The sequence below is a fragment of the Ailuropoda melanoleuca genome, chromosome 6 (genome assembly GCF_002007445.2).
Source record: "Ailuropoda melanoleuca isolate Jingjing chromosome 6, ASM200744v2, whole genome shotgun sequence".
In the NCBI taxonomy this organism is placed as follows: Eukaryota; Metazoa; Chordata; class Mammalia; order Carnivora; family Ursidae; genus Ailuropoda; species Ailuropoda melanoleuca.
In genome coordinates this window covers 820,286-831,156 of record NC_048223.1, presented here as the reverse complement: position 1 = coordinate 831,156, position 10,871 = coordinate 820,286, and positions in this window count along the sequence as shown.

Genomic DNA, 10,871 nt, shown 5'->3' with positions numbered 1-10,871 from the left:
TCCCAAAGTTGGGACCCTTCATCATGGAGCTACACACACCCTACCTACCCGAAGGGTCAGTGAAGCTGGAGGAGATACTGGGGAATGTTGTAGGGCAGCTGTAGGGCCCGGATGCTGCTTTGTGTCAATGACATGAGTGCCTATGAGCTACAAAACGCTGCTGCTGCCTCCCTTCTGCCCTCAAAAGTTCGCAAGAGTTGTTCTTGCGGTGTGCCCTCACAGGAGACGTAGGAAAAGGGACTTTGGCCGATGTCGTTTCGCTTAGCCAAGCTGACACATTACAAAGCCAGCCTCTCCCGCTTGGAGAAAGGAATGGTTTTTTCATTCTCTTGTGTGTGTCCATGTTGTGTTTTAGTGTAGATTAGGGTTTCTCAACTTCTACACAATTGACATTTGGTACGGGAGAATTCTTTATCAAAGTGGGGAGGGCGGTCCTGGGCCCTGAAGGGTGTCTAGCAGCTTCTCTGACCTCTACTTAGGAAATGCTACAAGCAACCTTTCCTCCTCAGTTTGCACAACCAAAAATATCTCCAGATATCGCCAGATACCCCCTGGGGGACACACTGACCCACAGCTGATAATCACTCGTCTAGATCACATGCTGCTTGAGCAGAAGACCCATTAGTTCTTTTTCCTGGAAGCCAACGTGGTGTTTTGCGTATAGAAAGTGCTTAGTAATTATTGGTTGAATGCACACACATGTGCGTAAACAAAGTTTTACTTGTCACCAGAGTGACATACATACATTTAAAAGAAGGTGCTCTGCTCCTTACATGTTTGAGTTCTGACTGCAGAGCACTGCTCTGCTTGGTCTAAATACTCTCCCAGATGAGCTTCACCGCTGTGGTTTTAATGACTATGTTCATGACTCCTGTGTCTTTATCTCCAGCCCAGACCACTGCTCTGTCTGCTAAATATCTGTTTTGTTTTGTTTTGTTTTTTTAAGATTTTATTTATTTATCTGAGAGAGATCAAGAGCACACAAGCAGGGGGAGGAGCAGAGGGGGAGGGAGAGGCACAAGCAGACTTTCCACTGAGCGCAGAGCCCCACATGGGGCTTGATCCCAAGTCCTTGAGATCATGACTTGAGCCAAAACCCAGAGTCAGAGACTTAATGGACTGAGCCACCCAGGCGCCCCTAAATATCTGTTTTTGAATGTTTCATGGGCATCTCAAAGCAACAGTTCTGGGCTGAGCTCTTCCAGTCCTCCAGGCGTGGCTCTCCTGAAATCCTGGTCTCGGAATGTGCCATCATGGCATTAAGCAGACACAGAACTAGGAGAATGACGCTAGATGGCTGTCCTAACTCCAGAGCCTATCACGCCCCTACCCTTTCAGTGGCTTTCATCACCCAGCCCCTGACCTCTGCAGACCCAGCATTGCTCTGCCCAGAACCTGGGGATCCTTGTCTTTGACCCCACACACTCATCCAGACCCTGTCCTTTTGTATGCTGTTCCGTGTGCATGGGAATGCTCGTTCCCTCCTGCCCATCAGGATAAACTCTTCTTCTCCGTCCAGACTCCATTCAGGGCTCATCTTGTCTGGGTTCTTCCTCCCCGATAGTCTCCACAGTTAACTGACAGCCCCGCCACCACATTCTGCCGTGGTATCCTGTATACATCAGAATGGTTGCCCTTCCCTATTATACACATAACACTTCCTTCTTTCCCTCTGGACTGATATCACCTTGAGCTCAGAAACTCCATCTCAGCAAAGTCGGACCTCTCCCCAACCCTGGGCCTGGAACATAGTGACTGTGCTCTGAATGGGTGTTATCATTGTCGTGGGGGTATGACTGAAGTATTCTGCTCAGCACAAAGAAGAAGCTACTCTCAAGCATTTGAAAATCAAGCATTTGCCATAAAAAATAACCCCAGGGGGCCTGGGTGGCTCAGTTGGTGAAGCGTCTGCCTTCGGCTCAGGTCATGATCTCAGGGTCCTGGGTTCACATCCCACATCAGGCTCCGTGCTCAGCGAGGAGCCTGCTTCTCCCTCTGCCTCTGCTGCTCCCCCTGCTTGTGCTCTCCTGACAAAGAAATAAAATCTTTAAAAATATAAATAGCCCCAGCACTTATTGGTAGCACTCAGAAACCTTGGTAAGTAACATACACGCAGGATTTCACTTGCTCCTCAAAACAACTGACCAAGTGCTCACAACTGCCCAGGCCTCTCATGCTGCTCTGTCTTCACCAAACTTCAGGAAGGCTTCTCTCCTCCCCACAGGCCCCTGACCTCTGCTTGCCCCCAAGCCTGAGCAAGCACGAAAGTGTCCCTTTATTAGCTTATCTGGGGAATCGGCTGACCACAGGGAGACACATTTCCTGTCAGACCCTGGCGAGCATGCCATGTGCTTGCCCAACTTCCCATCGCTGCCAAGCTCTGCTTACCCCAGCCTGGAAAAGAAAAGCCTTTTCTGTTTGTTTTTGAGATGCCTTCAGATTCCTGAGATTGGAGATTCTCATGTTGCAATAGTCCTTTTGAATAAAGTTTTTCCTTATCTAAGTCTGTTTTTTTTTTAACCTGACACAACCTTATGATATAGAAACTATGATTAGCTCCTTGCGTGTAAGAAAGTGGAAAAAGAGGCTTAGAAAAAAATAAACTTTCCCAGGGTCCTATAAACAGCACATGAAAAATCCGAGATCTAAACCCAGATTATTTGCCTATTTGAGGATAAGGGTCCCCCCTCAGCCACCATGCTTGAAACCTCACTAATTCTCCTCACAGCATCCAGGAAGGGAGGCTTGGCGGTGCTCGACTCAAGTTCCTATAGAGAACTGAAAGTATGAAAATTTTGTTATTTTTTTAAATGTCACAATTGGCCCTGTTCATTCATTCATGCTAACCTGCATTAGTGCAAATGATCAATTAAAATATCGTAATCAAAATCAGCATTTTTAGGTAATCTTTCAAAGCACCTGTATGAAGACAACCACATCCGGTTGTCCCCCTACCTCCCACCCGTTGCTCACTCCTCTGCTTTTTACTTCTACTCATTGATGTTCTCCCCTCTGCGTGGAAGAAGCCCGAATGCAGAGGCAGGTTTCTATAATCCTCGGGGTTAAAAACGAAGAGGAGAGAAAAGGCAGGTTCCTGGGCCTCTGCCTCTCCTGCAGCAGCCAGGCGACTGCCCCCCTCCCCCCTCCCCGCTCACTGGTGCCGCCACCCATCGCGAGCTTACACTGGCAGAGCCTGCGATCTGATGTGGAAATCAGGCTTGACATGCGTCAAACCCCTTTAGTAGTCACAACCCATGGGGTAGCTGTGCTATTATTATCATGCTTCTTGAGAAGTGAAGAAACTGAGGCATGAAGAGCTTGAGCAAGAAGCCCAAGGTCACGGAGTGAGTCAGTGGCAGGGCTGGCATTAAACCCAGGACTCCTGGCTCCCTCCCAGCCCCTGGCACACGCCCCTGCCCCATCCCCCCACCTCTCGATGGAGAGGCTATGCTGTGGCCTTTCCACTGGCCAGGCAGAGCTTCAGCTCCTTAAGAAAGCTTAATGATGTGCATTCAATGAAAATCAATGGCAGATGCTGAGCCAGAGGAAAAACCACGGGAAGCTGATGTCAATGATCTGTAGCTGAAAATGCTGTGATCTCGGCTACTTTTAACTGCATGTGTCATCGCTGGCCGGGCTTCTTCAGGAGTGTTTGGGGATCCCCATTTCGGTGTGTGGCACTTGCTGGCACAGGGGAAGGAGAACCGGGGGCCTAGACTTTCAGTAACTGTGCAGCCTGGAAAAGCTCCTCAGTGCCCTCCCCTGGAAAGGAAAGTGATGAGTCAGGCTGTGGCGAAGTTCTCTAGTGCTGTCATGCTCTAGTTTGGGGATCATCAGAAGTAGCCTGGGTTATTAACATCTCGATCCACAGAGCTTAAGGCCCCTTTGGAGAGCTTTTAAAAATCCTAGTGTCCAGTCCCCACCTCCAGAGATGCTGATTTAATTCAAGGAGATTGGAGCCCAGGCACCGGTGGTTTCAAAAAAAAAAATCACCAGGTGATTCTAATAAGGAAGCTAGTTTGAGAACCTCTGCTCTGGAGCGTTCTCAAACTTGAGTGTTCATAAAAAATACCTGGAGGCCTTATTCCCACCCCACAGTTTCTGATTCAGTAGGCTTGGGCGTGGGGCCTCTCAAGGAAGTTCCCAGGAAATGCTGATGCTGCTGGCTCCGAGTCCCCACGTTGAGAACTCCAAAAGTTTCCACACCCTCTGAAATGAGTATTTTTCCCTGCCCTGGGGAGAAAGCTCAGAGATTTCATTAGGTTCTCGAAGAGACCCGTGACTCCAGAAAGGTTAAGTGCCAGAGAAGTAAAGTCAAATCATTAAATTTAAAGCTTTTTGTAGGCAGGGTTTCATAGGAGAGGAGTTTGCNGTATATATAGTCAGATGAGTATTTTTCCCTGCCCTGGGGAGAAAGCTCAGAGATTTCATTAGGTTCTCGAAGAAACCCGTGACTCCAGAAAGGTTAAGAGCCAGAGAAGTAAAGTCAAATCATTAAATTTAAAGCTTTTTGTAGGCAGGGTTTCATAGGAGAGGAGTTTGCAACTTTTTCAGTCTTAATGTAGCCCCACGTGTGTGTGTGTGTTCATGAATTACCTGGGCATTGCTGGGCTGTATGATACCAACACACTGGCCAGTCTACACTCGGTTTCCCACCCCAAATTGGCACTTGGGACATCAGGTTGGGGAAGAGTGTAAATACGACAACTTTCCTGAGAACCAAATGTGAATTTTGTGGGGAGGTAGATGGAGAATGCCCAGTGATACCATTGAAACAGAAATAAAACCTCTACAGATAATCATGCTGTCTCATGCCCATTGACGCTGGGGCCATAAACTTGAGAAAATGAGTGTTGTGCCATAGCAATTACCCTGAGGGTCAGTTAAATAACATTTCATCTGCATGAATTATACTCATCCTCTCATCCAAAATGTGGCGTGGGAAGTTCATATATAAATGTTAATGTGTATGATCTTTCATCCTTTCAAATTTTCTATATTTTTGTGAGTGCTTTATAACGTACACAATACATTAGAGCAGTCATCTATGCATATAACTTATAAATAAACAGGCAAACATGCAGACACTGGGACTTCATGATAAAAGGTTTGGAGACTACTCACCAGGTGTGGTGGTCCTCAAACTTTAGAGTGAGCCAGAATCACCAGGAAGCTTGCTAAGTAAATGCAAATTCCCAGCCCTCACCCTCCTTCAGATTCAGGAAGTCAGAGACATTCACATTTTACGCTAACATCTTAGGATATTCTGAGGCAGGTGATCCACTGACTTCACTATGAATCTTGTTCTGAGAATGCCTTAATTTTTCTTTTTCTTTTTTTTTTTTTTTGCTCTGTACTTAAAAAAACACTTCATTTTCACCCAAAAGCCACGGATCTTCCTGACAACGTATATATAGGTGAGTGCAAAAAGGGAAACAAAAACAGCAGTCGCCTGACAGAAATTCTAATCCTCCCTTATGATACCCCCCTTTACCGGTCCGCACGGTGAGGGGGGAGGAGGTTGAGAGAGGGGCTGATCCCCACGCCCTGGCAGAGCCAGCTGCTGCCCTCTAGTGGCGGCTCCGCCCACCGGCTCACTCAGGGGGCAGTTTCTCAGAAGACAGGTTTGGCCATCTTTCTAAGTATCTCCCCATAAAGAAATATTTTCCAAAAGCCTCATCAATTCAAGACCTGCAAGTGTGAGCAAACAAGTCAACAAAATGGCACTGTCCAAAGGAAGGGTTGCAGTGTGAAAAACAATATTCTCGTATACATATTCATCCATTCAACAAATATTTTGAAAATTTTTGAACAGTCTACCAGGCATTGTTCAAGGTGCTAGCCATGAAAGAAACAAAAATCCCTGTTCTCACAGCACTGATAGTCAATGGGAGGAGACAATGAAGAAGTGAATTATATCTTAGTATGATATGGTGGTAAGTGCTGTGGAGAAAAATAGGGCCTGGGAAGAAGAGAGGGAAAAGCTCACCAAAAAAAGAAGGAAATGAACACTTACTGACCACCACTTACTTATTCACTGGGTATTTTATGTAAGTCAGTTTTCTTCATCTTCACCTCTGTCTCACTGTAATCCCCCTCCTATTATAATAGCCAATTTTACATGTAAAGAAACCAAAGTTTCAAAACTGTAAGAGACTTGGCTAAGGCCACAGGGCTAATTAATAGCTGCGTGGCATGGAACTTCTTAATTGGTTGGAGGAATGAAGCCCCTGGCAAATTTGTGAAGGAGACTGCCCGCACATGCCTTTTCTTAATGCTCACACCCACCTTCTCCAGGACTTGGAATTTCTGCGTGGAGTGTGCCGGACCTCCCCTTTCCCTGTTAGGGCTTCCCTCTTCTCAGTCTCTGAAGCTCTTGTTTTCCCTATGCTAATTCCATAAATGAATTCACGTCCCAGAGTGTAAGGGATTACTGATTTTTTTTAAGATTTTATTTATTTACTTGTGAGAGAGAGAAAGAGCAGGAGGAGAGAGGCAGAGGGAGAAGCAGACTCCCCGCTGAGCAGAGAGCCCAATGTGGAACTCGATACCCGGACTCCAGGATCATGACCTGAGCTAAAGGCAGATGCTTAAAAGACTGAGCCACCCAGGTGTCCCAGGATTACTGATTATTAATCGTTTGCTAATCCTGTAAATTAATTTTATAGCTCCATTTATAGCTCAATTAGTCACATCATCATTACCCAAGTAAGATACTTGATTGGGACCTTTTTTCTGGAATAGTCCCTAAATCTCAATGGTGGAAATGTCAGGCCCCCTGGTCGGCAGTGATGAACGTGTTTGCCAAGATTATACCACTTTGAGGGATTAGAGTCGTAGTTAAAATATCAGTTTCTCCTTCTCCGGTCTGTTATCACTATTGGACTCTCAAAAAATGCTGTAAGAGAAAGTGTGTTGTTGTGTAGGTGACACAAATCCACCTATCTCCTCAACACAGAAAATTTGTTCAAACACTAAGGAAGATTATAGAATGGGAGGATTTTAGTGCCAGGAGAAAATGAGTATTTTATAGCTAAGGAAAATAAAAAATGACACCCAGGAAAGTTAAGTGGATTTCCAGAGATTACAATTACAATTGACCCTTGAACAGTATAAATTTGAACTGCATTGGGTCCATTTATACACGGTTTTTTTTTTTAAATAAATACAGTACAGTACTGTGAATGTGTTTTCTCTTCCTTATGATTTTCTTTAATAATGTTCTCTTTTCTCTAGCTTACGTTATTGTAAGAATACAGTAAAGAATATGTATAACATACAAAATATGTGTTAATTAGCTGTTTTTCCTATTGGTAAGGCTTCCAGTCAACAGGAAGCTATTAGTAGTTAAGTTCTAGGGGAGTCGAAGGTTTTATGCAGATTTTTTACTGCCCTGGGGGTTGGCGCCCTGAATCTCATGCATGGTGTATATCTGTCATTTCTGATAGAGCTGGCCCTAGTGCCTGACTTCCAAGACTGAGGTTTTAGGGGAGTTTGTTTGTTTTTTGTCTACCCATCTTCAACTCTCATTCTTTGAGGATGTTAAGAAAACAGATTGAATTGAATAGAAAGACTCAATATTATCATGATTTCAATTCTGCCTCAACGACCCTAAAAGTGTCATGGTACTGCAGTAAACACACAGGTACACACACAGAGGAACTAGAGACACCTAATTCCTGGAACACAGTGGATCGTCAACACATATATTATTTTCCTTCCATTTGTGCTCTCATGCCTTCGTTTACCAGTTCCGTACCCCCAGGATGGTCTGCCTGCTCCCTTCGGCTTACCTCTCCAGCAAGCCCCAAGCGATCTCTCCCGCTCCTGAACCTGTTGGCACACACGTGATGCTGAATACATAGTAGTATGTTATTTTCTTGAAGGCAGAGTCCATGATTTCAATTTCTTCCTATCCTCCCAGCACCAAATGGGCCCTCGTCCTCAGAGAGGGCCACCAACTTCTCTCCATTCCAGTTCATCTTCACTTCTCTGCCTGCTCTCCTTAAGTCATTCTACTATTGGAAATCTTTCTATGGCTTCCATTATACAGGCCAAACTCCAACTCTGGTACAAAGCATTCGGGCCCCTTTGAGGATTATCTCCATCTGTTTTATTTATTTACTCACCTCCTGCCTCATGGCCTTCTTACACTGTCCCTCCAAGGCCATGGACCTTCTCAGCGCTCAAAACTTTGGGCTTTCATATAGGCCGTTCCCTGAAATGCCTGGGAAACTCCCTGAAGCTCAGGCTCACACTCCATGTCCTGGTTGAGGTTGCTCACTCCTCTTCTTCCTTTCCCACTCTGAGCTCCCATCACTCTTTGCCCTATAATATAAGGCCCCGATTAAATATATGGCTCCTTTAGAGAAAGGATGGAGTTTTTTTCATCCCTGTGTATTTCCAAAGCTTTTGGCGCCTTCAAGATGGCAAGGGGCTCAGCAAGTACAGAGTGACGAATGAATGAATAAATGAATGAAATATATATTTACTGGTTGTTGGATATTAGTGACCCTGAGAATGTCAGGAGACATTAAAGAAGATCCTAAGAGTCTGACATTCTTTGGCATCCTTGGGAGAAACTAAATCTGGCTTAGGGCCTGGGGCCTCAGAACCACCTTAACTCTCTCCTGCTACTGGAAACACAACTATCTGGAAGATTTGGTGAGAGGTTATGTCAGAAGAAAATGTTGATAATTCCCCAGTTCAATTTTTGTAATTAGTTCTTTTTTTATGTCAGACTTTTCTTATTCTTACAGAGAGATATACTAGCACAGGAAATTCTTTGATTTGCAGGATTGCAATGATGGGTCCAGCTTCAGGACATGTCCTGTGCAATTACAGAGGGCCCCATCCTCACAAGAGCCCCACAGTTTAATGCTCTAATGTCAATTCTTAATACATTTGAGCAAGGTCCCATGTTTTCATTCTGCACTGGGTCCCACAAATTATGTAGCCAGTCCTGCCAATGAGTACATGATGGATACTTTCCAACTTTCCCAGTTTGCTGGGACTTCCCCAATTTTAATACTGAAAGTCCTGAGTCTTGGGAAACCCTTCTGTCCCAGGCAAACCAGGACACTTGGTCACCCTATTTCTGATCCTCAAACTGCAAACATAGGAGGCATGCAACACTTTGTTCAATTTCTAATATGACCTCATGACTTACAAGCAGAAGGGTCCATTTAGGACATATAAAACTTTATGGAAAACACTGTGACCCCTGCAAATTATTATTTCTAAACACAACTTACACATCTCTGTCAACTACAGTTCAGGCTTAAAATCTTACACTTTTAAGTTACTACAAGAGACCTATTTCAAAGGAAAGCCTATAGGAAAGAATTGCGAATTCTAAGGTCAATGGAAGGGTTTCAGTGAATCTATGAGCCACTGTAAATTAAGTGTAAATGTGTGTGTGAGTAACTTACTGTGAACAATACCTAAAGCTTTCATCAGTTTCTCAAAGCCTTCAGAGACATTGAAAAATAAAATGCATTGGCTAATTGTTTTGGTGAATCTTGAAATTTGGGGGCATTCCAGAGAAAGTTCTAAGAAGCTCTGCTTTGAAGACCCTAATGTACCAGACCTTCTGAAGCATCCCTGCAATAAATCCATTCTGGTTTAGGGCCAGAATTCACAGCCCATCTAGGTCTAGTGACCAGACACTCATCCAAAAAGTCTTTCTAACACGACATAATGTGTCTGATCTTAATTTTATTTTCNATGTGTCTGATCTTAATCTTATTTTCATTTTTTTAAAAGATTTTATTTATTTATGTGACAGAGAGACAGCCAGCAAGAGAGGGAACACAGCAGGGGAGTGGGAGAGGAAGAAGCAGGCTCCCAGAGGAGGAGCCCGATGTGGGACTTGATCCCGGAACACCGGGATCACACCCTGAGCCAAAGGCAGACGCTTAACGACTGCACTACCCAGGCACCCCAATTTTATATTCATTTTAACCAACTGCATATATTCTGAGCAGCAAGGCGGATATCAGGAATTCTCTGATTTTAACCTTACATGTACAATACCTTCATACGTGCCCTTGATGGAAGATAAGTAAGTTATACATCCAGGAACTTTGATATCCACATAATATTAATTGTAATTTTTAAAAAAAAGTCTCCCCAGAAAAAGATCTTAAATTTGGCAGCTATAATTTTTTAATTGAAAATACAAATACATGAATTTTCAAGATTGCAATCCTAAAAGAAAGAAAAAGTGGAAACTTGGATACACTGTAAATGTACAAGTCCCAACTGTCAGCTTCTTTGGCGGCAATGCCTGTCACCCGTTGATAGGTGACAGATTTGTTTACTCAACCAAATCATCTAGGAAGTTCCTTCTCCCCTATTTCGCAGCCAGCCTCTCTTCCCTGTCTGTCCCCTCTGAAACTACTCACTTACTTGGGGAATACAATGGGGATATAGTGGTTAGCAAAACAGACCAAGTGCTTTTATCAACTTATGCTGACCCCAATGGTGCATTTAGGTTTCCCATTTCCCCAGATCCTAGCTAACACATGGTGTCCTCAGTCTTTTTCATTTTGCAGTTTGATAGAAATGAAATGTATCACTACTGTCTAATTTCCATCTTCCTGATTAGTAATGAAGCTGGCAAGCTATCTAGCACCCAGTTCCCTGTCCTATACATTTTCAATTCATATCCTTGGCCCATATTTCTATGGGACTGTTTTTCTCATTAACATGAAGTTTGTTGTATATTCCAGATACTAGCTCAGGTCTCGTTCTCAGAAGAATCCCTGATCAAGAACTCATGTACAAGTGACTTACTAAAGAAGTACTATTTAAGAAAGGATTTTTCAAGGAATTGAGTATTTACACGGGAAACTGATAAGAGAGTGGGG